We start from the raw sequence: 24525 nt of genomic DNA on the forward strand, positions 1-24525 counted from the left end.
TTTGGCGTTGGGTTAAAAGCCCAACATGACTCATCCCGTGTCCAGCCTCTATCCGCAGCAAAACAAAAGAAACGGAAATTCTGGGCTAAGGCCCAATAGCGTGAACAGTTTCTCAGCAGTCCTAAAGTGGGCTGAGCCCATTTTAATATCATTTGCTCCTTTATTTCATTTCATGTATTTGATTTGTATTTGTGCAACTAACACTTTACTTGTTTGTTTCCCTAGCCAAATGAACCTTACTAGATTAATATGAGACTTAGTTTTTAGTGAAAGGGTAGTTAACTTAAGAAAGACCAGTTAATTCCATAAGCTTCATTTTTCTTTTATGTCAAAACTATTTATAGCATCTAATATTTATTTTATTTACTAATTTACAAATAGCATAACGATGTATTCTGAGTTAATAGAATCATATTTTATTCTTACTATCATATACATTTTCTAAAGCGTCATTAATACGCAAATATAAACTCAAGTATATTTTATAAATATTATTTTCAAGATTAATTCAATTATACATATTCCTAGCCGAATATAACTAAATAGGTTAATAAAAAGAGAAAGAAAAAAATTCACCTCCTCTTGCATTCTATTCATTACAAGTCTAGATTTCCTATACCACTATATTCATATAATGTCATTGGCTAGGTTTTCTCTTAAAAAGCTTCTATCCATATACAAATCATTATATTTTGCAAGTTTCATTTTAAAATAAAATTATTATATAAAGTTTAACAACATTTATAAGTTTTATTTTTGAGTGGACTACTATGTATTTCTTCAAGTTAGTTTAAATAACATCACTATGTTTTTTCCTTTCAAACTTTAATAACATTTACAACCTATTTTCTTAAGATTTAAGCATTATATTTAATCTAAATTAATTAACCTAAGTTTGGCCGGACAACCGTAGTTAACGGATTCTAAAGGATGCCTAACCCCTTCCCTTTAAGATAATATAGAGCCCTTACCTGGAATCACATTGGTTAAGCAGACTATTAATGGAGGTTTAGTTTTAACTTTACCTTAGTTAACATCTAGGTGTCCTAATTCACCCTTAAATTAATTAGGTGGCGACTCCTTAAAACAAACAAAATAGAAATCACCAAAATGTTGTACTCTAATTTCAACCCGGTTAAAATGGGGTACAACACTATAGTCTATGACTTTCTTATTAAGTGGTTTGTAATTTATGACAAGCCTTGGTTTACTCTCTCTTTTTTTCGCTCCAATTTCTTACCAGAAAGCTTGCACAATTATATGTACTTCTGCTTTCTCTAATCAAGTTATGTTTTAAAAGTTCTTCCGTTATTAATTAATAGTCCCTTTCATCTTCTACACTATAAAGCTATGACGAATTAATTTTAGAAATAGATGCTTTTGACAAATATTGGGAAGCAGTACTAAAAAGACAAGGAGATGACAGATCCCACAAAATTCTGCTGGGTAGAAGCCCGAATATCTTAACATTTTGGATTTTTGTGTGTGTGTGTTTATTAATGGAAGGTAATATATGAATAAGAACAAGATTTTACTATTGTGATAAAATTCAGTCATGATTTTTAATTAAATTTATTATTTTTTGAAGGAAAATATTTTATTGATAGACTTTATGAATCTCTACAATATCTTTTGTTCTCTCTTCTTCTCACTTGTTATGAATATAGCTAGCAGCACCTCCATTTATAATAGTATGAAACCAGTGTTTTAAGAGGCGGGGGCGCGAAGCGAGGCGTTTTACACAGTACGAGGCGAGGCGTAAGCCCCGAGACACAGGGCGTAAGTCCCATAGATCTACGGGCGTATGTCTCATGACTCATGTATCTGTAATTTTATAATTTATTACTAAAAATAAGCAAAAGTAAAATTTTCATTTAAATTCTGCAAATAAATCACCAATAATATAAAAAGAATTATTATAATTATGATTTGAGAAAGTTATCAATACAAAAAAATGATAATAGCCTAGATAATCTTTAACATGAAATCTTCATTCACTTCATTATCAATCTCCAGATCTATTAGTCTTTCCTACCCCCAACTAATATTTGCACTGATTTTTATTTATATATTCAAAGAAGGAGAAGAGTATAAAGTGTAAGAGCAATGACAATAAAAATCATAATCTATAGCAAAAATATTTTTAAAACAATAAAAATCAAATTTAACGGCCGGAGCATATGCCTTTACGCCCAAGGCTTACACTTTTATGCCTGGGACTTATGCCCCAAATCCTAAGGCGTACGCCCTATGGATCTACGCCTTTCATTTGCGCCCCGGAGCTTTTTTGATACGCCCCGCCCCTGGGCTCGCCCCGCAAATGCCTTTGAAAGCACTATATGAAACCTACTTTAACTCAAAACAGGAAAACTTATTCATATATTAATTTGACTATAAATACTAACTAGACATGAATTAAGATACCAAATCCTAATCAATTTTGGTTTCTTACAATTTTGAATTATTATTTCCAACATTCTCCCATAATTTAAAATTGTATATCTAATTCTTGATACACTTGTCACCATCCTCCAATTGTTGAAACACTTGTTTCCAACTCATCAATTGTTGAAGCACTTTCTCTTCAACCGTCATTCACCATCTTCCAATTTGTTGAAACACTTTCTCTTCAACCGTCATAATCTTTGAAGCACTTTTTCTCCAACCGTTGGAGTACTTTCTCTTCAACCTTCAATCGTTGGGGCACTTTTTCTTCAACATTCCAATTTGTTTTCTCTTCAACATTCCAATTTGTTAATGCACTTTCTCACCAACCTTCAATTGTTGAAACACTTTTTCTCCAACATTCCAATTTGTTGAAGCACTTTCTCTCCAACATCTCAATTTTGTTGATGCACTTTCTCATCAACCTTCAGTTGTTGAAGCACTTTCTCTTCAACCTTCAGTCGTTGGAGCACTTTCTCTTGAACCTTCAATTATTGGAGCACTTTCCCTCCAACATTTCATTTTTGTTGATGCACTTTCTCATCAACCTTCAATTGTTGAAGCACTGTCTTCAACCCCGTTGATGCACTTGTCACCAACCCCAAATTTTTGTTGAAGTAGTTGTCTTCAACCCTTTTTTTTAACCCACTTCTCCAATTGCTAGAAAAGATTGTTCCTTCCTCTTGTGCAAATTTGTTTGCACCTCTTGAAACCTGCAATATTTTTTTTCAATCATTCTCAGCATGATTATTGTTTATGCATATATCATTGGACCGACATTTGCCAACATATTCATTGGTCAGACAGGCAGCATATATGGGTTATAGCCGCCCACCTGCAGCGAAAGTTATTTGATTGTTTATCAGGATCGAAGAAGCTCTGATACCAATTTGAAAAAATATATTTTATTAACAGACTCTATGAATCTCTACAATATCTCTTGTTCTTTCTTCTTCTCACTTGTTATGAATATAACTAGCAACACCTCTATTTATAATTGTATGAAACCTATTTTAACTCAAAATCGGAAAACCTATTCCTATATTAATTTGACTATAAATCCTAACTAGACATGAATTAGGATACCAAATCCTAATCAATTTTGGTTTCCTACAATTTTAAATTACTATTTCCAATATTTTTTGATATTACTATTATTTAAGTTATGAGTTTCAACTAGTTTGTTGTTAATAGAAAAAAGTATTAAAAAAATTGAAAAAGAAAAAATGAATAAGAAACGAGAAGGAAAACTAACAATTATAAAAATAATTAATTTTAATAAACGAATTTAAAATGTCGCATGAATGCTCTTTTAGCCAACTTTATAGCTTTCGCACAAAAAAGAGAGTGAAGTCACTTTTCATGTTACTTGCCATAATTAGATGTGAAATATTATAATTTAGAGATAACAACAATATTTAAATATTAAACTTACAAAACCTGAATAGTTTAACGGGCTTTTTAAGTATTACTCCATCCGTTCCAATTTAAGTGTCTTAGTTTGACTGACCCTGATGTTTAAGAAATATAGAGAGACTTTTCAATCTTGTCGTTTTAGAACCCGTTTGGCCATGACAATTATTCACTTTTTTCCGAATTTTTTTTATATTTTTTTAAAAAAGTTAGTGTTTGGCCATAAAAATTCCTAATACAACTTAAAGTTGTATTTGGAATTTGAAAAATAACCAAAATCATGTTTTCACTCTTTTCACTTTTTCCATTTTCTGTTTTGGAGCGTTACTTTTGTTTTGCTGTTTTCAATTTTTACGTTAAATTTTTTTATTTTTATAAAAAGGACCCTCAAAGTGTTTATTTTTACAGTTATTTTTATAAAAGTTTTTGAAAGTGTTTATATTTATAGCTACTTGGTTTAGTCATTCTTGTTCGGTTTTGTATGGAGTACAAGTGCAATACGGGGTTGATGGGGCAGTGTTTACGCACTGGTTATGTTTGTTAATTGTTTTGAGTGGTTTAACTAGTTTTTAAAAATTGAGGGTATAAATCATATTTCATGTTTTTAAAAAAAGTACTTTTCAACAATCAAATATTATTTGCAAAAACTATGGCCAAACACAACTTCAACTCCATTCTATGGCCAAACGCCTACTAAAGATGTGCAATGTATTGAAATGTTTTTTGAATTTTGTGATTTTAAACTTGTCATGTATGGTATTTGAACGGTTATTTGACTTTGTGCACTCTTTTACTACTTCCTGTCCAAATTATATAATTTTTTAAATTTTTGATACACCCTTTAGAAATTTACTCACCCTGAAAGTAAGGTAATTCAAAATTACTCTTTTTTGGGTTTCGTAAATTTATTTATCTAAGTAAAGATAAATTTTGAAGAAAAAAAAGAAAGAAAATCTTCTTAATTGTATAAAATAAAAATAATTTATTTTAGAGCTCAAAACAACAGGACAGGACCACCGGCACTTGAGAATCAACCCGACCGCTTCTTCTTCCCAAAAGGAAAGCGACGACTGACGATAGAGATGGATGATACACAATTTTCTATTGGAATATAATTAATTACAAGGTAATTGTTTTGTTAACATCTTCTTCCTCCTCGACTATTATTTCTTTTAATTAATTAATTAATTCTATACCAATTTGAGAAAAGTAACATTCCTTCTCATTTTTATGGGTCCACTTCTGCTTTCACTTTGCATCTTTACAAAGAAAAATAGACCATAGTGCTAAACAACGATGTCAAGTAGTCGAGCAATCTCTTTCGGTGATAAATAAATTGCTCGGTTATTATCCTACTCTTACTCATTAATATATTTGCTATTTTAACATGTCAAGCTCATAGTTTGTTGAGTAAAGTTTCATTTTATCTTATTTTACTTAGATTAGATATTTTGCTACAAGACTTTTTCAACACTTCCCTGAAAAATTATGATAGAAAAACAATTAAAGACAGTGGGGTCTTTTCATGGATAAATTAGCCGGTATGACGACAAATTTTTGGCAGAGAATATAAAGAGACGTTGGTGTTTTGATCTCTTGAGCAATAATTGTATTAAATCTGTTTTAACTTTCTTTTTTAGTTTGTCTGAAAAAAAATGTGTGTTTGTTGGGACCACAAGATTAAACGATGGTACAATTTTTAGTTGACAAGATTCAAAAATCTTTTTTAACTTTTAAATTCCGTTCCACGTTAAAATCAGATAAACAAATTAAAATAGAGGGGTATTCAACTGGTTATTCTTTTCTCTGCCGCTTCATTGATTTGTACTTTTAGCTGTCCATTGTGTACATATTACAGTGGGGACCCTTTGGTGCGGGGGCCACAGAGTGTGGACGGTATTTCCCACCTGCCTATATACAGTGCATAGAAAACCGAATAACAGTAATTCTGACAACTGGAGTAGAGCCCATGTAATAGAAAATTTTCATATTTTAAGTGGTACTTGTTCATTTCTTCTGTCCTATTATCATCAATTGAGAGCTCGCACCACAACCACAATCTTACCACAGCTATAATTATCAACAAAATTTCTGTTTTTCTTTTCATACATGCAACTAAATCCATGGATTCTTCTTCTTTGGCGACTAATTCACAGTACTTTCATCGATGGAAGTACAATGTCTTTCTAAGCTTTAGAGTTGAAGATACTCGCAAAACATTTACAGGTCACTTGTACGAGAGTTTGAGAAACCGTGAAATTTTCACCTTTCAAGATGATAAGAGGCTAGAGTACGGCAGATCCATCCCAAAATAACTCTTGAAAAATATCAAAGAGTCTCAAGTTGCCCTCATCATTTTCTCAAAGACTTATGCTACATCTAGGTGGTGCTTAGATGAACTAGTGAAGATCATGGAATGTATGGATGAATATGGACAAATTGTCATTCCAGTCTTCTATGATGTGGATCCATCACATGTTCAAATACAAACGGGGAGCTTTGCAAAAGCCTTTGAGAAACATGTATCAAAGTATAAGAATGATATTAAGGGAAAACACAAGGTGCAAGATGGAGGACAGCTCGAACTGAAGCTGCCAATCTAAGGATTTGACATCTGTCAAGGGTGAGTCAAAAAATATATGCAACAATTTATTATACGTGAGACGCTGAAATGTTGTATTTTATAATATCTTGATAAAAAGAATGGCAGATGATTTTATATGTTTTTATCAATTTATTTTTGAGCTAAGGATACTGCACAATCTAATTCACTTAAAAATGTTTTATTTTATATTTTCTGAAAAAAATAAAACAATGGTTGATTATATATATTTCTGTCAGTACGAAGGCATAATTCCTATTAATTTAATTACTCAATGACATTGTTACATAGATAATATTTTGACAGGCCCTTCAAGAGTTTGATTTATGTGGCTATTCCTTTTTATCATAATTAGGCTCTGTGTATTGTGAAATACTTCCCATTATTGACTTTCTGACCTGCATATATCAACAATCTTCTCATTTTTGTAGGATTGAATCAGATTGTATTCAACATATTGTTGACTGTATTTCGTCCAGATTATGCAAGACTTCTTTATCCTATTTACAAGATGTGGTGGGAATAAACACTCATTTAGAGAAAGTAAAATCCCTGCTAAAGGTAGAAATCAATGATGTTCGGATTGTGGGGATTTGGGGCATGGGTGGAATCGGTAAAACGACTATTGCCAGAGCCATTTTTGATACACTCTCGTACCATTTAAAGAAAACAAACGTGGAATGCATACTTTGCAAAATATTCTTCTCTCAGAACTATTAAAGGAAAAAGCTAAATATGTGAATAATAGGGAGGATGGAAGGCACTTGATGGCTCGTAGACTTCGTTTGAAGAAGGTTTTAGTTGTGCTTGATGACATAGATCATAGAGACCATTTGGATTACTTAGCAGGGGATCTTGGTTGGTTTGGCAATGGCAGTAGAATCATTGCAGCAACTAGAAATAAGCATTTCATGGGGAAGAATGATGTACATGAAGTGACTACACTAGCTGACCATGAAGCTACTCAATTATTCAATCAATATGCTTTTAAGGAAGAAGTTCCAGATGAGAGTTTCGAGAAACAAACTTTGGAGGTAGTAAGTCATGCTAAATGCCTTCCTTTAGCCCTGAAAGTGTGGGGTTCTTTCTTATATAAGAAGAATATAATTGAGTGGAGAAGTGCAACAAAGCAAATGAAAATTAATTCTAATTCAGAAATTGTTGAAAAGCTCAGAATTAGTTATGACGGATTGGAGCCCATATAACAAGAGATATTTCTAGATATAGCATGCTTCTTGAGAGGGGAAGGAAAGGATTACATCATGCAAATTCTCGACAGTTGTGGTTTTGGAGGCGATATCGGATTGCGTGTCTTAATTGACAAGTCTCTTGTGTTCATCTCTGAATATGATACGATTCAAATGCTTGACTTAATACAAGATATGGTTAAATATATAGTGAACATGCAAAGAGATCCAGGAGAACTTAGCAGAATATGGCTCGCTGAAGATTTTGAAGAAGAAGAAGTGATGATCAACAAAACAGTAAGTAGGCTAAACACTATGTAGTAACATTTCATTTCTAGTTTTCATATTCCAAAGACATAGGGAAGTCAATTCCAATTATTTGTTCCTCTTGCTTTATATATAGGTACGTCGTTTAGTTAGTTGTTTACTTTAGTGGGAGAAGCAATTAATAATAATTGCCTAACGCGACCTAATCGTCAAGTAGACACTTCAATTAACGTTGCATAATTCGTTTATCTTATGTCATTAAGCCATGAATTAGTCTAGTAGCCGCTTAAGCTGTTTAATCCAACTTTATTCTTTGGATTAACTTGAAATTTGTACAATAATATGTACGTGATAACTCAATCAGGAACTTTTTTAAGCTAATATCATCAAGATATTTACCCTGAGTGATCTTTTATTAGTAAAAACTCTCAATTGGAAAAGTACAAGGAGGGCCAAAGTCCACCTTACCAATCCACAATTAGGAATTCACCTTACCGTTGATTATTTTTTATGTAAAAAAATGACAATGGTTGGTACTGTTTCAATTACAATTTCATCCTATCACAACGTAAAAAACTTTTAGACTTGACAGTGTGGAACTTCTCAGAAAATGTACTATTAGTAAATAAAATTATAGAATTGATGGCATAAAGTATTTCTCATAAGCAATATATTTCTTAAGAAAGACATAACTAATATTGTACCTTAAAATATTTTATGGTTCTCTTCCAGGAATTTCAATTGCAACAATAAATAATAAAAAAACATGATGAAGTTTGGCATTGGGAAGAGTAAGAAAGTAGTCATACTGGCTTGTGGAATTTATAACAGATATTTGAAGTTAAAATTTGTTGACTAATGATTCTTTCACCAGGGGACCAAGGCAATGGAAGCAACTTGGTTACAACATATTTAAAAACTATGCTTTTGCAAAAAAAGCATGAAAAATATGAAAAGGCTCAGACTATTATGCATAGATTCGTGGACATGTGATGGCTCCATTGAGTACCTTCCCAACAACTTGCGTTGGTTTGCCTGTTATGAGTATCCTTTGGAGTCATTGCCAGAACAATTTGAACCCAAAAGGCTTGTTCATCTTGATCTCCGATCCAGTTCACTGCATCATACAAAGGTACAATAGCTAAATTCTTTTTTTTTTTTTTTGGACAAATATATAAATAGACACTCAGAGTTGGCCACAACCATCAGATATACACCTTAATTATCCTATTGGACACCATAGAGACATCACCTTTTATTGACATAAAAGTGTCTTCTGAACACATTAATCTGACCTGGCAACAGGCGGGAAATACAATTGCTTCGCGGTGGGTGATTTATTAACCAGTTTCAACCGTTAAAAACATAGGAACTCACATTTTCTTTCCCCATCCATCGTCAATTTAGGTACCTCAGTTTAATGCAAAGGCGCCAAAAAGAAAGATTTTGAAGTCAGATTTGAGTGAAATGCAATATGACAGAACCCAAAATGCACGAACTCAAAGCGTATTCTAGAGAGAAATAGATACGTTGGTAGAGAGAGAGAGCATAAATATACAAAATGCTTCACAATTGCCATAGGAATGGAAGCAACGAGCTTTTGCTAAAAAGAAGAGAGACCTACTTTCACAATCACTTGGAAGATCTTTTCTTCCTTTTTATTTTCTTACTACATGGGGAGAGACTGGTGAGAGAGGCCCAATGCTAAAATGAAGACAGAAAAGAGATCCAATTGGAGAGAGGGGTGATCTCTGTTTTGAGAGGAGAAGAAATAAGAGGGGTAGGGGTCTGAACTTTGAAGAAGACATAAGAGGGGGGAGGTTTATTTATTTTTTAGTTATTTTATTTCTTTATCTCGATAAACACGTGGCATTTTTGATCTTCAATATTACACCCTGTCACTACTTCATTGGTTCATTCAACACGTAATAGCGATTGAGATTCACGCGTGAAGCCTACCGGACATGAGTGTGCACGACGCACACATATGATAAAGAGAGGTGTCTATATGATCGTTCCAATAGTCAAGATGTCTATCTGACAGTTAGTAATGCCAACTTTAAGTTATTATCTATATATTTGGCTTTTCTTTTTCTCTCTAACTATTGTTGTCCTTTAATTTTGTGATATTGAGCAAATACTATCGCTTTCATCCTGTATTTACCCTTAATTTCTACTCACATTTTCTTTCCCCGCGCACCGTCAATTTAGGTACCTCAGTAAAAAGAAAAGAGTTTGAAGTCAGATTTGAGTGAAATGCAATATGACAGAATACAATGCATGAATTCAATTCAAGATTTCTATGGCTTGTTTTAAATCAAAAGTTTCAAAAGTCTTTCTTTCTTTCTTAAACTCAATACAACTATTTTCAAGAATGATATATACATCCTTTTGAAATGTTTTCTTCAATCTTTCTAATATTTCCTAGATTGTGTATTGTATAAGCTTTCTACATTGCTTCGGAGTTTTAACTCTTTGTTTTTCCCATTTTATATTAGACTTCCTTAAAGAATCAAACACCTTTCTCCTTGGCTACAGTTTTTTCAATCATTTCCATATAAAATTAACATAAGTTTTTATAATGCACTTGATTTAGTTTCTGAACATGTAATGTCCATATAATTTCTTAAAGAAAATCAATTTTTAATGTGTTGACCATCATAATCCAAATAATATTCATTTTTAGTGTGTGGGAATAAATCTTTTAATACTTTTTAGGAACACTATCAACAATAATTTAAATTCAAGAAAACAGATGTAATTTCATGCCCACAAATACAAATGAATAACAGAAAAGAAACGAAATGCTTTCTAAATTCATAGATATCCCATTAGCCAAATCTGTGATTCTGATACAGTAATTCTGAACAGCATTTGCCATCTCTACGGGCGCTAGATCTCAGCGACTCTAGAAGCCTGATGCAAACACCAGATTTCATGTGGATGCCAAATTTAGAGTATTTGGATCTGAGGAAATGTTACAATCTTGAAGAAGTTCACCACTCCCTGGGATGTTCCAGAAAACTCATTCGGTTAAATTTGAAGTATTGTGAACGTCTTAAGAGGTTTCCTTGTGTTAACGTAGAATCTCTTGAATATCTACATCTACGGCATTGCTCTAGTTTACAGAAATTTCCAGAGATCCTAGGAAGAAGTAAGCTGGAGTTAAAGATTAATGTGGGGAGCTCTGGGATAAGGGAACTGCCATCTTATATTCAACATCACTCATATTACCAAGCTAGATTTGAACGATTTACGATACCTTTTAACTCTTCCAAGCAGCATTGGTAAGTTGAAAAGTTTGGTGGAGCTAGATGTGAGGTTACACAAGGTTCTGTGTAAACCTTGAAAGCTTGCCAGAAGAGCTAGGAGATTTAGAGAACTTGGAGACACTCGATGCCAGCTATACTCTAATTTCACGACCTCCATCTTCCATCGTGTGCTTGAATCTTAAATCCTTGAATTTCGCAAAAAGAAAATTGGAAGAAGGCCAAGTTGCAGTTAACTTCTTGTTCCCTCCGGTGGCTGAAGGGTTACAGTCATTGGAAATTCTAAATCTCAGATACTGCAATCTAATAGATGGAGGACTTCCGGAGGACGTTGGATGCTTATCCTCATTGAATAGTCTGGATCTCAGGGGAAATAACTTTGATCATTTGCCTCGAAACATAGGTCATATCAGGTTGTGAGAGGCTTAAAGAGTTGCCAGATTTCATTGAGATGCCAAATTTGAAGACTCTGAATCTGTCAAAGTGTATGAATCTTGAAGAGTTGCCAGATTTCACGGGGATACCAAATTTGGAAACTTTGGATCTGTCAAATTCTATAAATCTTCAAGAGGTTCATCATTCCCTGAGATTTTTAGAAAAGCTCTATACATTAGAATTGACCAATTGTAAATGTCTTAAGAGGTTTCCAGGTCTGTGCATTGATACTCTTAAATATCTATGTCTACAGGATTGCTCTAGTTTAGAAAATTTTCCAGAAATCCTCAGAAGCATGAAATTGGAGTTAGAGATTCACATCATAGATTTGAGAGCTTTAGAAAACCTTGTAACACTTCCGAGCAGCATTTGTAAGTTGAAAAGTTTGGTGAAGCTAGATGTATCATATTGCTCAAAACTTGAAGCTTTCCAGAAGCTATAGGGAATTTTGAAAACTTGGACCATCTTGATGCCCGAGATACTTTAATCTCACAACCTCCACATTCCATTGTCCGGTTGAACAAGCTTAAATTCATGAGTTTTGCAAAACAAATATCAGAAGTAGGCCATGAAGATGGAGTGTACTTTGTGTTTCCTCCTGTGGCTGAAGGATTACTCTCATTGGAAATTCTGAATCTTAGTTACTGCAATCTAATAGATGGAAGACTTCTGGAAGACATTGGATGTTTGTCCTCTTTGAAAGAGTTACATCTCTGTGGAATTGACTTTGAGCATTTGCCTCGAAGCATAGCACAGCTTGGTGGTCTTCGATCTTGGACTTATCATATTGGGCTAAGCTTAAAGAGTTGCCAGATTTCATGGGGATGTCAAATTTGGAGACTTTGAATCTGTCACGTTGTACAAATCTTGAAGATGTTCATCATTCCTTGGGAGTTTTCAAAAAGCTCACCGAATTAAAATTGTCTAATTGTAAATGCCTTAAGAGGTTTCCAGCTTTGTGCATCGATTCTATTAAATATCTGTGTTTATGGGAGTGCTCCAGTTTAGTAAGTTTTTCAGAAATCTTTGGAAGCATGACATTGGAGTGTGAGATTCACATGCTAGACAGTGTGATAAGGGATCTAAAGTCGATCTATAATTCATTTCCACATGCCTTATTTCAGAATATCGCTTCCTTGCAACATGACATCTTTGCTTCAGATTCCTCGTTACAAAGAGTGTTTACCATGGAGCATCTTGGGAAGACGATCCGAAGTTGGTTCCACCATCAGGGAATGGATAGAAGTGTATCAATCAATTTGCCTGAAAATTGGTACGTACGAGATAACTTCTTGGGATTTGCTGTATGTTACTCTGGAAGCTCAATTGACACCACGATTAACTTGATTCCCTTAGGTAATAATGAGATGTCGTGGATGACCCAGGAACTAGAGTTATCCGACCGATCAGAATGTGATACAGAATCTGCTGTTCATTTTTTCTTGGTACCTCTTGCTAGTTTATGGAATACATCTAAGGCAAATGGAAAAACACCAAATGACTATGGGCTTATTAAATTATCTTTTTCGGGAGAAATGAAGGAATTTAGATTCCGATTGTTGTATCAAGACGAACCTGAGCTTGAGGCCTTGTTACAAATGAGGTAAAATAATGATGAACCAACAGAACATTGCATTGGGATAATGAGGAGCAGATCTGATAATGGTGAACAGCATGACCATGTGACCAATAAAGCCAGTTGCTCCTCTCGTAAGAAACAAAGGTCACATTTCTAATATTCGTTGGAGCTCTGTATTTGAAAATATGCAGCAACAAGTAGAGTGGCCATGACTTGTTTTTCTAGTACAGGTATATGCCTCAATACTTCTTTTTTTCTAGTCTGTAGATGAAATTGTGTTCTCTCTTTTTATGTAATATTCTCCTTCTATTAGCTACAAAGTCTTTCCCAAAGCTGATAAAATGTTTTTTCTTTTTTCCTTTTTGTTTTCTTTCTTCTTTCTCCTATCCCCAATTGCATATGACAGGAGATTATCAATAGGTGATGTGCATATCCTCTAAGAGTTCTGTCAATTGATTCTCCGCCTTGTCTCCGCTTGGGCTGAGCCATGATTAACCACGGTGAGTTAAAGGATGTGAACAAGTATAAACTTTTTATGCTCAAATCGGATCATGGAATCGTGCGATCTTAACTCAATTATCTCCTAGAAGTACTTAATAATCAAGAATTTGAGCTTGAAATATAGTAAACTCTAAAATGTAAAGATAATACTACAAATTAGGGGAAATTATAATGAAGTAATAGCACCACTATTTAAGTTATGGATACCAGAAAGTTAGTCTTCCATTTTGAGAAAATGTTAGAAGTGCAGGCAACTCTAATGCAGTCACAGAAAAATGAAAATCCATGATATTTCACATGCTTTTCCTATCAAAGTGAATGATCATAACAACTTAGATTTGCTGCCCTTGAAAAGTTATGTATAAACATGCTCGAATTCTCTTATGCTCAGTTAGACAGAACTGCTTTGCCCTCCTGAGCATCTGCAATCTTGCCAGTTTTTCTAAAGCCTATTTTCAAGTATTTGGAAACAAATGTTGCTTTCTAAGTTCTATAATGTACTCAAATTTGTTTTTGGACTTGGTTCATTTTTAGTGGTTCTTTTCACATTTTAATTGGCTCTAAACGTATTTTGTTTATTTAATTAGTTTATGATACTATTACTATCTTATTCTTCAGATTGTATTACTACAGTAGTTTCTTTTACTTGGGTTACCCTTCTGATTGTTGTTGTCTGTACTTTTCTTTGCTACCGTATTTTCACCAAGTTTTTACTTTAGCATTAGTCATACCCTTTTTCTTTATGTGGAATCATACTGGGTTTGTTGTTGTTGTAGTAATTAGTTGACTTACTCTTTCAATGTGAATGAGGGACTAGGCTTTCTCCTAAACCAATTAATTATCATATTCATTTTTATGTATAATGGTTTCTTAAAATACAATACTTTGATTGCTATTTCCTTTGTTCAAATTGGTTAATCAGAGGATAAGGACATGTTTCTATAATTCTTTGGCTTTGCTGTGTGATATTTGAGAATCAATCCCCTATAGTTGGCAAAAATGGCATAGTTCTCAACTTAATTTGTATATGATTCTATATCAAGACTCGCCGAGTAATGTAAACACTGTCCTGTGTTGTATCAAGGTATCATTTTGATGATTAACAAAAATGTTACCTCGGTTGGTTGCTATAAGCTAAAGGATCTGGTCCTGCTAATTGGTTCTTGTATGGTGTCTGACACTTAATTCTAGCGGGAGTAAGGATTTATTTTCGCACGAGATATTTCATAGTTTTGTGGAACTTGACCTAGCAACCGTTTAAATAATATGGACAATCTTGGTAGATCCTTGTTATTAGTGAGACCAAGTTGGTAGGAAGTAGGTAGAGTCATAATTGGAATTCAACCTATGAAAAGCGTGTGATATATTTCCTGCTTGTTTTTATTCTCCAGGTTTAGGAGATTTTATTTTCCACATATGTTTATCCTTAACCTATGCTACTGATTGTGTGCCTCTATATTGATTGTTTTCCAGCAGGTTTACGCACCTACATTGAGAGAACACAAAGCAAGAAATAATTCCTGATAGCAAGAGATTAAATTGAAGAACCAAGTTTAAGCAATTGAAGTTACCGTCAGCTCTTTAGTTTGTCTAGATCTTGTAATATGAATTTTGAGTTGTAATCTTATTTGCTTATTCAAGAAGCATTACTGTACGATTTTTTTCCTGAGAGATCATTTTACTTTCAGGCTAAGAGATTAGCTTGGAGGTAATAGCTACATTCGTGTTGATTATACTGTAGGCTGTTAAGTGACTAGGATTCACTTTCTTAAGTTATAAAGAGTTTTTGTAACCGAAACTGTTCATTGTTTTAGTGAGGTTTTGTTGAGAGAAATCCTAAAGGTGAGTTGTGGTTTTTACTCCCTTGAGCAAGGAGGTTCCACGTAAAACTTTCTGCATTTTACTTATTGCAGGAGTTGGTTGGACAGGTAATAAAAGCCAGGTTCCAGTAGGTAAATTTCACCTTCTGGGCATTTTAGTAGGCAAAATTTTAATATGCTTAAATGTCACAAACTCGTTTACCGATATTTAATTTACACTTGGATTAGATGTCGTAAATTTCAATGATGGAAACTTTACGACATTTAGATAAATGTCGGTAGGAAATTTACGATATTTATGAAGCATCACTTAAATTTTTTAACATTTAGATAAGTGTTGGTAAAAAAACTTGCGACATTTATTTAGTTACAATCATGAAATGTCACTAAATATCGTAATGTGCTAGTGCAAAGAAATCCGGTCATATATACTAGTGCACTAATACATTTGAAGTCACTAGATAGAAATAAATCATCATATTTTAAAATTTTCTATTGAGATTTGAATTAAAGTTTTCTACGAAATTTTATTTTACTTTATTAGGGGTAACAATTAGATCGTATATATGTTCTGACTTTCTACGAAAAATAAAACTCGGAATGAAAACAGTACATTTTTCCATGAACGAGAAAAACACAACATTTAAGAGTGGGAGTAGCTTTTCTTTCAAGGTGGAGTCCATCTCAACAAAAGATAAAAAAAGAAGTTTTATAAGCTATCATATTAGACATTTGAAGTTCGTTAACGGAATAGCATAATTTGGCAATTTGCTAACCGTGAGGGTAAATGTGTTCTATTTCTAATAGTTAAAGGATATTCTTGGACCAAAAATCAAATAGAGGATACTTTTATTCCATTTTCAATATTTCAGGATAATTTTCTTGCCTTCGCCGAATATAAATTGAAAATTGATTTGACCAGCCTAATCTGGAGTAGTAGGCTTGCTTTTACATATTTGTTGTTGTTGTCTCAATCATTTAAAATGAATAGCCTCCTAGTAAAATTGCAGCTGCAGTAGAAAAAACGATTTAAACATAACCACACAACAAAAAAAATCTCGTCAAAACCTAAAATATGTAATATAAAAGTTGCACTACACGCTATAAAGATATAAAAAGTAAAAAATTATGCCTTAAAAAGCTGCACCACAATCACCTCTAAATGTGCCCGTTAATTTCCTTTTATTTGCCCCATTGTTTTAGTCAAATTTAACAGAGTCAATTCCAATTTACCCACCTAACATTTAATGGTTAGGAAACAATACTCCCTCCACATATTGAATGGGAACACTCCTTATATATAATATTTTCCGGTGAAAGTTTCCTATTTGAATAAAAATCTTTTTTTTTCTTTTACTTTTTAGAATTAAAATACAAAAATATATAACTCTTATCATTATTATTATTATTATTATTATTATTATTATTATTATTATTATTATTATTACCATTCACCTATTTAGTTGAAGATAATTTACTTCTTTTAGAATATAATTTAAGAACACTAACAACACACATAAATAAATTAATACTTTATTATTATTATTATTATTATTATTATTATTATTATTATTACTATTATTATAATTATTATTACCATTCACCTATTTAGTTGAAGATAATTTACTTCTTTTAGAATATAATTTAAGAACACAAACAACACACATAAATAAATTAATACTTTATATAACAACAATTCCTTCATCTTACTACCAAAAAACATTTCTTCGTCTAAATATATTTCATCAGAATTTCTAAAATTTCACATAAGATTGACTAATTTTCATATTTTCTTGAATTTTGTATATAATAATTTTTTTATCTATTGCAGAAATTTTAGTAATGGTCTCAAAATAATTTAAAAAAAAAAACTCTTAAATTTTTGAAGAAACTAAGAAAGACGAAACCAAAATATTGTTTTGGATGAACATATTATAGTTCCCGTTTTAATAAAATGCCATGTTAAGTCCGAGTAACATAAGAAATAAAAAATGAGTTCTATATTTGTAAAGGAGCGAGCAGTAAATTTTTTTGACAAACGATTCATAAAGGTAAATCAAACCATTTAAAAATTATAATGATAATATTTTAGTCCAAAATTAATACAGTGGTCAGTGATATGTTGATTTTGAAGAAAAATTAAATACGAAAAAATAAATAGCGCCAAAAATATTTCTTCCAAAAACAATATTCTGAATTTTTACTGCTTTTGTTGGCCACAATTACTCAAAATTTTGAGTCAAAGGGGGTTCTCGTTTCATTCAAATGTGGAGGGTATTTGTCATGCTATAGACCCTTTTTGAACCATATGTCATATTATTACCTCTTCTCTCTCCCAACGGTAAGATCTGCCCACCTGCCACCCCGTCCGGCGACCATACGTCATCACTGTTCAGGTAACGCCGGCCACTTTTCCGGCCAGATTTACTTTTCTTCTCTCTTCTCTTGTCCTTTTTTTTTCCTTTTTTTATCTGCTTCTGGTGCTGCCAGTACGCCGCTGCGCCATCGCCGGCGACTTTTTCCGGCCAGCCCTCTTTTTCTCTCTCCTTTTTCCCTTTTTCTTTTCTTGTTCTTTTTTTTTCTCCCCCCACCCCCCCCCCCCCCCTCTTCTCCTCTCCCTTTCAGGTATTTGTGAACATTTTTCCGGCAGTGAACAGTAACTCGACCGTGAACAGTGTTTCCCGGCGGCGACCAGGTTTAGTTCAACTGGAGTTGGTACCTCCGGTTGCCATATCCATTATTTGTACATACACTTGTAGTTACATTTTGCTGACTTTAGACCTTTGAATAATTTATTAGTTCATACTCATTTTCGTGGCTTTGGTTAGTGATGGTAGACTAGGGTCATGTTCTCGTTCGGGGACGGGGGCAAGGGTTAGGAGGGGTAAGTGGGTTAAAGGAGCGTCTAGGTTGAGAGTAGGTTCTTGGAACATTGGGACGTTAACGGGGAAGTCCATAGAGCTAGTTAAGATTCTTAAGAAGAGGAAGATTAATATAGCTTGTGTCTAAGAGACCAAATGGGTAGGTCCTAAAGCTAAAGAGGTAGACGGGTATAAGCTGTGGTTCTCTGGTAGGTCGAAGTATAGAAATGGGGTGGGCATTTTAGTAGATAGTGATTTAAGGGATCAGGTGGTAGAGGTTAGGAGAGCCACTGATAGGATGATGTCGATTAAAGTGGTCGTTGAAGGGCTCACTTTGAACATTATTAGTGCATATGCGCCGCAAGCGGGCTTAGGCGAGGAGGAGAAGAGGCGCTTTTAGGAGGATTTGGACAAGTTAGTGGGAGGCATACCGCCTACTGAGAAGTTATTCGTGGGAGGTAATTTCAATGGGCACATCGGGCCTATTTCGGGAGGTTATAATGATGTACATGGAGGCTTTGGCTTCGGGGACAGGAATGGAGGAGGAGTCTCATTTTTGGATTTTGCAAGAGTTTTCGGGTTGGTGATAGCTAATTCGAGTTTCCCAAAGAAGGAGGAGCATTTGGTAACCTTCCTTAGTTCAGTGGCTAAGACTCAAATAGACTTTTTACTCCTTAGGAAGGACGATAAAGGTCTGTGCAAAGATTGTAAGGTCATTCCGAGCGACTATCTTACAACCCGACATAAGCTCTTGGTGATGGATTTAGGGATCAAGATGACGAGGAAGAAGAGGGTCGTGGATGACCGACCTAGGATCAGATAGGGGAGTTTGACCACGACTAGTGCCCTGGAGATGGGAGAGAAATTGAAGGTTATGGGGGCCTGGGATAGTAGTGGGGATGCGACCAGTATGTGGGATAGGACGGCTAGTTGCATTAGGGCGGTAGCAAGGGAAGTGTTGGGGGTCTCGACAGGTAGTCGTGGTCAGCATCGAGGGGACTGGTGGTGGAATGGAGAAGTTCAAAGGAAGGTGGAAGCAAAGAAGGTGGCGTATGCGAAGTTGATAGAAAGTAAGAATGAGGTGGAGAAGTGGACGAATAGGGAACTTTATAAGATGGCGAGGAAGGAGGCGAAGTTGGCGGTTTCGACGGCAAAAATGACAGCTTTTGAACGCCTTTATGCTGAACTAAAAGAGAAAGGAGGGGATCAGAAATTGTTCAGGCTAGCCAAGGCGAGGGAGAGAAAGGCACGTGATGTGGATCAAGTGAAGTGCATCAAGGGCGAGCATGGCAAAGTATTGGTAGAGGAGACTCTCATTAGACGGAGATGGTAGTCATACTTCTCCAAACTCTTGAATGAAGAAGGGGACAAAGACATTGTGTTGGGAGATTTAGAACATACAGGAAGGCGTCACGATTTTGGGTATTGCAGGAGTATTACGGTTGAGGAGGTTAAGGGTGCTGTTCGTAGGATGCGCAGGGGAAGAGCGACCGGACCTGACGAGATTCCTGGGGAATTTTGGAAGAGCACGGGCCCGGCAGGTGTGGAGTGACTGACTAGGTTGTTTAATGTCATCTTTAAGACGGCAATGATGCCTGAAGAATGGAGGTCGAGTGTAATGATCCCTCTATACAAGAACAAGGGAGATATCCAGAGTTGCAACAACTATAGAGGTATCAAGCTGCTAAGCCATACTATGAAAGTGTGGGAAAGGGTGGTGGAGATGAGGGTGAGGAACGGCGTGTCTATTTCAGAGAACCAGTTCGGATTCATGCCGGGATGCTCAACTACAGAAGCCATCCATCTTGTGAGGAGACTGGTGGAGCAGTATAGGGAAAGGAAGAGGGACTTACACATGGTATTCATCGACTTAGAAAAGGCTTACGACAAAGTTCCAAGAGAGATCCTATGGAGATGCTTGGAGGCTAAAGGTGTACCTGTGGCGTACATTAGGGTGATCAAGGACATGTATGAGGGAGCCAAAACCAGGGTAAGGACAGTAGGAGGAGACTCAGAGCACTTTCCAGTTGTAATGGGGTTGCATCAAGGATCAGCTCTTAGTCCGTTTTTATTTGCTTTGGTGATGGATGGATTTACGCGGCAAATTCAAAGTGAGGTGCCATGGTGTATGCTTTTCGCGGATGACATAGTCCTGATCGACGAGACTCGTAGCGGAGTTAACGCTAAGCTGGAGGGTTGGAAACAAACTCTGGAGTCTAAAGGGTTTAAGCTGAGTAGGACCAAGACAGAGTACTCGTGTAAGTTTAGTGAAGCACCTCAGGAGGCTGGCTTGGAAGTGAAGCTTGGTACCCAGGCCATCTAGAAGAAAAGTAGTTTCAAGTATCTTGGGTCTATTATGCAAGGCAGCGGGGAGATTGACGATGATGTCACACATCGTATTGGGGCAGGGTGGATGAAATAGAGGCTTGCTTCCGGAGTGCTATGTGACAAGAAGGTGCCACCACAACTTAAGGGCAAGTTCTACAAAGTAGTGGTTAGACCGACTATGTTGTATGGGGAGGAGTGTTGGCCAGTTAAGATCTCTCACGTTCAAAAGATGAAAGTTGCCGAGATGAGAATGTTGAGATGGATGTGTGGCCACACCAGGAGTGACAGGATTAGGAATGAGGATATTCGGGACAAGGTGGGAGTGGCCTCGGTGGAAGACAAGATGCGAAAAGCGAGATTGAGATGGTTTGGGCATGTGAAGAGGAGAGACACAAATGCCCCAGTACGGAGGTGTGAGAGGTTGGCCATGGATGGTTTCAGACGAGGTAGGGGTAGGCCGAAGAAGTATTGGGAAGAGGTAATTAGACACGACATGGCGCAGTTACAGCTTACCGAGGACATGACCTTAGATAGGAGGGTTTGGAGGACCCATATTAGGGTAGAAGACTAGTAGATAGTCTCATTATCCTGTCTTATTAGTAGTCGCATTATCGTAGTATAATTTCTTGTGCTCTGATTTATGCTATTATCTGTTATTTCCTATGCTTTGATTATTCTATGTTATATGTGTCGCTTGCGTTATTTCATTTCCACATCGCTTTGAATCTTTTAGCCTTATCTAACCTCTTTTTATGCTTTTCTTATTGAGCCGAGGGTCTTTCGGAAACAGTCGTCCTACCTTGGTAGGAGTAAGGTCTGCGTACACTCTACCCTCCCTAGACCCCACGTTGTGGGATTTCACTGGGTTGTTGTTGTTGTTACCTTTATGAACCACTTGGTAAAAAAATTTAGTGCCCACTCCTTCCAAAATATAGAACCCCCTTATTTAAAATTCTGGATCTGCCATTATTTCTTATGTTCCTTGGACTTAACATGAGATTTTATTAAAAGTGGAAGTATAATATGTTCATCCAAAACAATACTTTGGTTTCGTCTTTTTTACTTTATGCAAAAATTTAAGAGTTTTTTTTTTTAATTATTTTGAGATCATTGCTAAAAATTCTGCAATGAGAAAAAAAATATTATAGACAAAATTCAAGAAATTATGCAAAATTAGTCAATCTTGGGTGAAATTTTAGAAATTCTTATGAAATATATATTGACGAAGGAATTTTTAGTGATAGTAAGATAAAGGAATTGTTGTTATGTAAAGTATTAATTTATTTATGTGTGTTCTTTGTATTTTAAAATTATATCCTAAAAGAAGTACATCATGAATAGGTGAATGAGATAATAATAAAAGTTATATATTTTTGTATTTTAATTCTCAAATGTAAAGAAATTTTTTTTGATTCAGAAAAGAAAATTCTCACTGAAAAATATTGCATAAGGGGGTTATCGTTCCCATTTAATATGTGGAGGGGTATAGTTTCCGGCCCTTAAATGTTAGGAGGGTAAAGTGGGATTGACTTAATTTAACACATAAAGATGATAAATATTTGACTGAGACTAATTTTTTTTTTTTTTGACAAAGTTAAAGAACCAAAAATAATCCGTGGATACTTAAAAGAACTATTTTGAACCTGACTACAACGGGACCATTTTTGTTCATTTGCTCCTTGCTGTTACATATTTGGCATTGCTGTTTCATTTGTTTAAGGGAACAACCTCTCCTAGTAAAATTGCAGATACACTTGTGTAGATCAAAAATGGCTAACAAGCGAACCAGGCGATTACCTCGAGCCACCAGTGGTCCAAACCAATTGAGCCCTCATCACCGGACCACCAAATCCAGAAACGGAACCAAGATTTGAAGCTTGTGAATTTGGGGTTCTAATTCCTTAAAGTTACTGAGTAAATTAATAATTAATACATATTTGATAAAAAATTTAATACAAATATATGATTCGCTACTGGGTTCGACGGAACACACACCCAAGGACTAGCTCCGCGCCTGAGCCCAAACCCACGGGTCAATAAACTCTTACACAAAAAGACACAGTTGCGTCCCCACCTACTGCATTCTCTTCTTCATCATCGTTTCTTTACTAATAATTCACCGCCAAAGTTATCACTACTACCCAACTACTGTTATTAATGCTGATAGACCTATGTTTACCAGCGTAGCCTTGTTATTAAGACTGACCCAACATACGTGAATTTCTAACTTCTAAATGCACATATATTCTACCCCGCAAATTTGATTTCTTTCATTTTGTAAGTTTCCATTTTTTTAACCCGCCTTCTATTTGATCCGACCCATCCATTAATCCAGATTAGTAGGCTTGTTTTTAGGCAAAAAAAAAAAAAAAAAAAAAGAAGACAAAAATGGTTGGGATATGTTCAAAATAGTCCCTTAAGTATGTAGTAAACATTTTAATCCTTTTAAGTTTGTCTTAACCTTTTAAGTCTGCGTCCAATATTTAACAATTTATGTTTGTTTGATTTATAGGAAATAGTGCAATTTTTTTTAAACCATAAGCACCAAGAAACACTCGTCAAATCCTAAAATATGTAATATAAAAGCAGCACTAGACACTAGAAAGATATATAAAAAAACAAAAAAGATAAAAATACACCTCACAAATTGCACTAACTCTAGAAATAAATTAAAAATAGCAGAAATAACAAAAATTCTATATCTAATATGAGTTTCCACTATTTTTTTTTCCATAGTTTCCATCAAATCTAACAAATAAAGATCGGTAAGTATTTGACAAATTTAAATAACCCAAAACTAGGGACATATTTGTCATTTTCTCCTAAGCTATTACATATTTCACATGATTATCTATCTCAATCATTTAGGGCCTGTTTGGAAAGCCACCGGGTAATTGTAATCGGGTGTAATTACACAGTTTGACCTGTTTGTTTGACTAAGTAATTACTTGGTTAGGTGGAAATTGAGTGTAATTACATACTCCAATTCTCAAGGGGGGGGGGGGGGGGGGAATAATTGGGTGTAATTACAGGGTTCCTTTTTAGTTTCTTTCCTTTTTTTTTGCTTTATTTTAATTTCTTTTCTGTTCTAATTCATTTTTATTTCTATTATTTAATTTTTTTATTTTCACTTTTAAATTATTTTTATTTTAAAAAAATATTTTTTTATATTATTTATCTTTCATTCCCTTCTTTTCATTCCCAATCTTTACTTCTTGTGGTTTCATGTAATTGCTCGTTCTTTTAGCATAACTGTGTTATTATTCTAATTTTTGAAACTATACCTCTTAATATTAGAAAGAATGAATCATTAACAAACTTGACATATAATGAGTGATGTTATTAAAGTAGAATTTCCTTGTGAATAAGGTTATAGACTTATATTTTCTCTTTCTTTTGAATTATATTCACTTAAGTTACGTTGGAACTTACTTATGTTATGTTAGAATTGACATAAGAATATTATGTTAAATTTTTTCTTTTTCTTTTGAATTTATGTTATATTTTCGATTTTAGTTTATTTGCTTTAGTATTATTGACTTATTTTCACATTCATGTTGTTTATTTTTCACTTACAATTGATAGATTTTTTTGGTCAAACATTTGATTAATGTTATGGCATTATATTTATAAAAAATAATTTTTTTGTCAAACATCAAATCCATGATGTTCTCACAAAGTTTGCTTTTAATTTTTTGAATTAATTAAAATTAAAATATAATTAATTTAAAAAATATATATCAATTATTTTTTACAATATTAATTTCAAATGTATAATTATTAATTAATATACTTTCAAGAAACAATGTGTCGTTAAA

General features: G+C 34.4%; 2 pseudogenes; both read left to right on the forward strand.

Annotated features, from left to right (window-relative positions):
* Positions 1-5798: 5798 nt before the first annotated feature.
* Positions 5799-15655, forward strand: LOC132640675 (TMV resistance protein N-like; annotated as a pseudogene).
* Positions 13898-21350, forward strand: LOC132639289 (uncharacterized; annotated as a pseudogene).
* Positions 21351-24525: the final 3175 nt, after the last annotated feature.

This window comes from Lycium barbarum, chromosome 5 (genome assembly GCF_019175385.1).
Source record: "Lycium barbarum isolate Lr01 chromosome 5, ASM1917538v2, whole genome shotgun sequence".
Taxonomy (NCBI): domain Eukaryota; kingdom Viridiplantae; phylum Streptophyta; class Magnoliopsida; order Solanales; family Solanaceae; genus Lycium; species Lycium barbarum.